The sequence below is a fragment of the Pleurodeles waltl genome, chromosome 1_1, assembly GCF_031143425.1.
Source record: "Pleurodeles waltl isolate 20211129_DDA chromosome 1_1, aPleWal1.hap1.20221129, whole genome shotgun sequence".
NCBI lineage: Eukaryota > Metazoa > Chordata > Amphibia > Caudata > Salamandridae > Pleurodeles > Pleurodeles waltl.
Genome location: NC_090436.1, coordinates 68,520,523 through 68,526,522, shown reverse-complemented (window position 1 = coordinate 68,526,522; position 6,000 = coordinate 68,520,523). Strand labels below are relative to the sequence as shown.

Here is a 6,000-nt window from a genome sequence, read left to right as displayed (position 1 = left end):
TCAAACTTTGTGTGTAGCTGACACACAGACTCCAGCATGAGACTGAGAAGGCCAGGCCTAACAAAATTGCACATTTGCCTGCCAGTGGTGGCTGCCACTGAAGAGGGGCAGCGGGACAGGACAGGGTGCGAATGGCCAGTGGGGTGGTTGGGGGTTAAAAACTAAAAATATTTAAAAAAACAAAAAAAACACTTACCTTCGAGGGGAGACACGTTTGTCTCCCGTCTGTCCTCTTCCTCTTCCCGGCTGCACAGGATCCCAGCCAATCACGTCGCTGCTGACAGCAGCGTCGTGATTAGTCTGAATGGCCTGCTCCGCCACTCAGGCTGACAATGGGAGCCTGTGCATGTTCTGTAGCTGGCTGTGCTATACAGTTGGGTAGAGAACATGCAAAATGTGCATGTCTTTTTGGCCAGCTGACCTCGCCCTACAAGGAAAAATAAAATGATAATAATGTAATGTAAGTTATTATAATTTTAATTATCCTTTTTGGGAAAATCAGTGAGGCGACGCTCCTCTGCCTTAGCGGAGGAGCTGCCGTATTTCATGCTCAAGGAAGAGTGCAGGACAACGCCATGTCTACGAAGAAATGCTGCTGCCTTCCCAGGTGCTGGCACACTTTCTGGCTGCTTTGTGCCACGTATAAAACTTTGCACTGTAGTGTAACCGTGTGTGCATGAGTTTAGCATAGGTTTTGTACTGAAAAGATATTCTTTCAAAACAAAACACTATCTTAGACTGACATTAAACCTTTTCTCACTTTATATGTGTGCCATACAGTGTAGGAAATATGAAAATTGGTAAAATTTGTATAAGTTAAAGCTTTTCTCCCATGTTGCGCCTGCCTCAAGCAGGGGTATTTTTTGGTGCAAATCCCTGTCTGTTGCTGTTAGAAGCTATGGCTTTGCATCAAAAACCATTAGTGGTATTTTGGGAAAGTGAATGTACCACCCATATGACGCCCCCTTGACACAAAAAAGTGCAAAATAATGCATAGGCCTACTTTTCATCACTTTTAGATACATTTCCAGCTAAAAATGGGTTGTGCCCTGGAAAGTATTTCCCAAATCAGTAACTTGCATTGGTTTGCACTAATTGTATTAAGTTTGCACCGGCAGGAAGTGTTGATAAATGTGGCCCAGCAGGTGCTCTTGTTATCCAAATTTCACCAGTGTTTTATTTTGTGGAAGAAGCTGTAGATTATATGTTCTGCAAAAAGGATATTTAAGAAACCGAGGTTTGGCAGGAAGAGGTTTCTCAGTTCTTCCTCTGTCCCTCTGAAATTCTTTCCCAATCCATCTTCGATTTACGGCAAAATTGTTAAAGTTCTGGAAAAACTTCAAAACCTACTTTGTTTCCACCTCCACTTTAAGTTACTCAGCAAGCCCCAGGGTCAGCTGTTTACACTAACAAGTGTGCTGTACAAGTGTTGTGTAACAATCACATTAACACAGGGTAGCGTAACAACACATATCATAGCAATTTGCTACTTGCTATAATAGCGGCTCGAAAAATTAAATTTTTGCTGAAAGCAAACGAGCGAGGCAAGAAAATGCTGAAAAATATTGACCGTATTTGCTTCAAAAACCGAATATTTTGGTTTGCCTGCTCTTCCTGCAGCAGGTGATTTGGAAGGTCAATAAAAACTCTCTTTCCTGAAAGGTCGCCTGAAAATCACTTTTCAATAAATGGTGGCGGTCGGTTCCCACAAATAATAAAGACATGCTCCCATGGGATGCCAAGGGATGCTTTATTCTGGTGTACGGAACGCACGCACGCTGGGAGCATCCAGTGATCGGTGCCAGTGGGTGCACCTCCCCCAGCTGCAGCTAGGGGGCGCTGCCCTCCCTCAGCCGGCCCGGCCTGTCACGTGCTCCCGACGCGTGTGCGGGTTTAAAGCGCTCAGTCCCCTCCAGCCCGGGCAGTCAGTGCGAAGCCGGGCTGCCGCGGAGGGAGGTGCTGCCGCTGGCCCAGGAGCCTGGACACGCCTGGGGATAAATAGATCTTCACTGGGGACTGGATCTGTGGTGGGCCTGGGAGAGGCAGGAGGAGCCGCGGGTACAGGGGCCGAGCACGGTGAGTACACTGCCAGTGCACACACCCGTCCGGGAGCCGAGCGCACGGGTGTGCACACCGGCCCGCAGCGGATGCTGTGATGGTGTGCGCACGGAGGATGCTGTCTGTGTGCGCTACGGGGGTGCACTAGGGTGCCCCCTGGTACCCAGGGGATGCTGTGTGCACACACCCGTCCTGAAGCTGAGCCACACGGGTGTGCACGAGGATGCTGTGATAGTGTGCGCACGGGGATGCTGTCTGTGTGCGCCACGGGTGCGCACTAGGGTGCCCCATGGTAGCCAGGGGATGCTGTGTGCACACACCCGTCCTGGAGCTGAGGACACGGGTGTGCACGAGGATGCTGTGATAGTGTGCGCACAGAGGATGCTGTCTGTGTGCGCTACAGGGGTGCACTAGGGTGCCCCCTGGTACCCAGGGAATGTTTTCTACATACACCCGTCCTTGAGCTCAGGGGCACGAGGATGCTGTGATAGCGTGCGCCCGGGGGATGCTGTCTGTGAGCGCCACGAGTGTGCACTAGGGTGCCCTCTGGTACCCAGGGGATGCTGTGTGCACACACCCGTCCTGGAGCTGAGCACAGGAACACTGGTTGTGCACAGGCAGAATGTTGTCAGTTTGTACACAGGATGTTGTGTATGCACACATTGATGAACTGGAGTTGTGTGCACTCCACGGGCGGTAACTGTGTGAACATGTGTGCCCTACGGTTGTGTTCACTGCGAATACTACACGTGAAGCTGATTCGCATACATGGTTGAGGCTGTCAGTTTTGCCAAAGGATCTAGTATTGTTTATGCCCACTTAGTGTGCACATAAAATGCTACATGTATACACAAAGTGTTGAGGTTGGCTCATACGTGAACATATGTGATGTTGAGTGCATTAAAAGAGGATGGTGTATATGTCTAGAAATATGATGCGGCGCTTGCAATCCTGTGCACACACGCATTTGCATGTATGTGCCGTTAATTTACGTACATAGTGGGTGTCGCATGTGGGAGGGGACACCCAGCGCTACACTTTTGCACACAACGGTGTACGCTGACGGTGTACGTGTGGATGATGGTTTCTAGCTGCACACCCAAGGAATTCTGTAGTTTTGTGCACTTTGATTTTGTTGCATGTGTCCGTGGTGAAGTGCTTGAGAGACACTTTTGTGCATAACTGAGGTGATATGTTTACGCACCGAAGTCGCTGCGTGTGCATAAAGTAGTGCACATGCCCACCTAGGTATTGCTGGCTGGTATTTAAGATGCACGTGCCAGGAGCGTGGGGTGGGACTATATTCACATAGGCGGATTTGTCTTTGTGCAATGGTGATGGCTGAACGTAGAGGCGTGCGGCTGTGTGCACAACGACCCCTCGGAATGTTTGTGCACAGAGGACAGGTGGGAGCACAGCCAATGTAGATGGTGTGCACACCGAGTTGACTGCGTTGTGTACAGGTGGGACACCGGTTCCACATGCACACGTGTGAGTATGTTCTTTAGTGCAGACAGTAGACCCTCTCGCCTTAAGGCGCTGTTCTCGTGCACTTTGAGGACAAAAAAGGAGATGATATCCTAGCAGATCGAATTGATTACCTCTTGGTACACGCGGAAGTGGACCTAAAAGTGTTGTGCCCGCGCGCATGTAAGGAGCTGGTGTACACACACTCGAGAACATACGATGATGCCCCAGGTTAGTTCGTTAACTTTGTATATGTAATCGGAAAGGGAAACGCCTGTTGGTACCTGCGTGTATCCAACTAACAGCTCACGGCCTGCCGACCCTGGGAAGGCTCCGTGTTCCATGCAGACCCCGAGGATCCCTGTTCCATGCAGACCCCGGGGAAGCTGTCTGTTCCACGCAAACCCTGGGGAGGCTCCCTGTTCTATGTAGACCCCGTGGAAGCTGTCTGTTCCACGCAAACCCTGGGGAGGCTCCCTGTTCCATGCAGACCCCGGGGAGGCTCCATGTTCTGTGTAGACCCCGGGGAGGATCCCTGGTCCACGCAAACCCTGGGAAGGCTCCCTGTTCGATGCAGACCCTAGGGAGGTCCCCTGTTACATGCAGACCCTGGGGAGGCCCCCTGTTCCATGCAGACCCCGGGGAGGCTGTCTGTTCCATGCAAAACCTGGGAAGGCTCCCTGTTCCATGCAGACCCTGGGGAGGCCCCCTGTTCCACTCAAACCCCGAGGAGGCTCCGAGTTCTATGCAGACTCCGGGGATGCTGTCTGTCTGTTCCACGCAAACCCTGGGGAGGCTCACTGTTCTATGCAGACCCCGGGGAGGCTGTCTGTTCCACGCAAACCCTGGGGAGGCTCCCTGGTCCACGCAAAAACCCTGGGGAGGCTCCCTGTTCCATGCAGACCCTGGGGAGGCTCCCTGTTCCATGCAGACCCTGGGGAGGCTCCCTGTACCATGCAGACCCTGGGGAGGCTCCTGTTCCATGCAGACCCCGAGGAGGCTGTCTGTTCCACGCAAACCCTGGGAAGGCTCCCTGTTCCATGCAGACCCTGGGGAGGCTCCCTGTTCCATGCAGACCCTGGGGAGGCTCCCTGTTCCATGCAGACCCTGGGGAGGCTCCCTGTTCCATGCAGACCCCGGGGAGGCTGTCTGTTCCACGCAAACCCTGGGAAGGCTCCCTGTTCCACGCAAACTCTGGGAAGGCTCCCAGTTCTATGCAGACCCTGGGGAGGCTCCATGTTCTATGCAGACACCGGGAAGCTTTCTGTTCCACTCAAACACTGGGGAGGCTCCGAGTTCCATGCAGACCCCGGGGAAGCTGTCTGGTCCATGCAGACCCTGGGGCTCCCTGTTCCATGCAGACCCCGGGGAAGCTGTCTGGTCCATGCAGACCCAGGTGCTCCCTGTTCCACGCAAACCCTGGGGAAGATCCCAGTTCCACGCAAACCCTGGGAGGCTCTCTGCCCAACGCACACACTGGGGAGTCTGCCTGTTCCATGCAGATTCTGAGGAGGCACCCTGGGGGGACTGACTGTTCCATGCAAGCACTGGGGAGGCTGCCTGTTGCATGCAGACAGTGGTGGAGCTGTCTGTCCCACGAAGACCCTGCGGGGCTGCCTGTTCCACGCAGACCCTGGGGAGGCTGCCTGTTCCATGCAAGCACTGGAGAGGCTGTCTGTTCCATGGGGACCCTGGGGAGGCTGCCTGTCCCATGCGGACCGTGGAGGGGGAGGGTGGGTGCTGCCTGTTCCATGCAGACCATGGAGCTGCCTGTTCCACGCAGACCCTGTGGAGGCTGCCTCTCCCACGCAGACCCTGTGGAGGCTGCCTGTCCCACGCATACCATGGGAAGGCTGCCTGTCCCATGATGACCCTGCTGAGGTTGCCTGTCCCATGAAGAGACACGGGAGGCTGTCTATTCCATGCATACAAGACACAGGGAAAGTTGCCTGTTCCATGTAGACTCTGGAGAGGTTGCTTATTTCATGCATGCCATGTGGAGGCTGCCTATTCTATGCAGACCCTGGGGCAGCCTGTCCCACGCAGATCCTGGGGAGGCTGCCTGTCCCACGCAGACACTGTGGGGGCTGCGTGTCTCATGCCGACCCTGCGGTGCTGCCTGTCCCACGCAAACCCTGTGGAGGCTGCCTGTTCCACGCAGACACTGTGGAGGGTGCCTGTTCCACGCAGGCACTGTAGAGTGTGCCTGTTCCACGCAGGCACTGTGGAGGGTGCCTGTTCCACACAGACAGACCTTCCCCGTGAAGTTTCCATTATAAGGTATTTGTTTAACAAAATCGCAGAGCTTCTTTGCTAGTTTCTTTAACGCCGCCTTAAAGTAAACATAAGAGGTAAGGTTGATCAAATTCAAGAGAGGCCACGAGCCCGGGAGAGGGGTGTAATATCTCTAGAAGATCGGGGGTGCACCCTCCATGGATGCTTCACGGGGGGGTTTTCATGTCACGGCACTGTGTT

The 6,000-nt window shown here is 53.7% G+C and overlaps 1 protein-coding gene across 1 annotated transcript in view; it reads left to right on the top strand.

Annotated features, from left to right (window-relative positions):
- Nucleotides 1–1,920: 1,920 nt before the first annotated feature.
- The window catches only part of CNTFR (ciliary neurotrophic factor receptor), an 839,293-nt gene continuing 835,213 nt past the window's right edge, over nt 1,921–6,000 (top strand). Inside the window, exon 1 of the mRNA XM_069214363.1 lies at nt 1,921–2,076. The gene's annotated coding sequence lies outside the window, so the exon portion shown is untranslated. The remainder of the gene's footprint in view (nt 2,077–6,000) is intronic.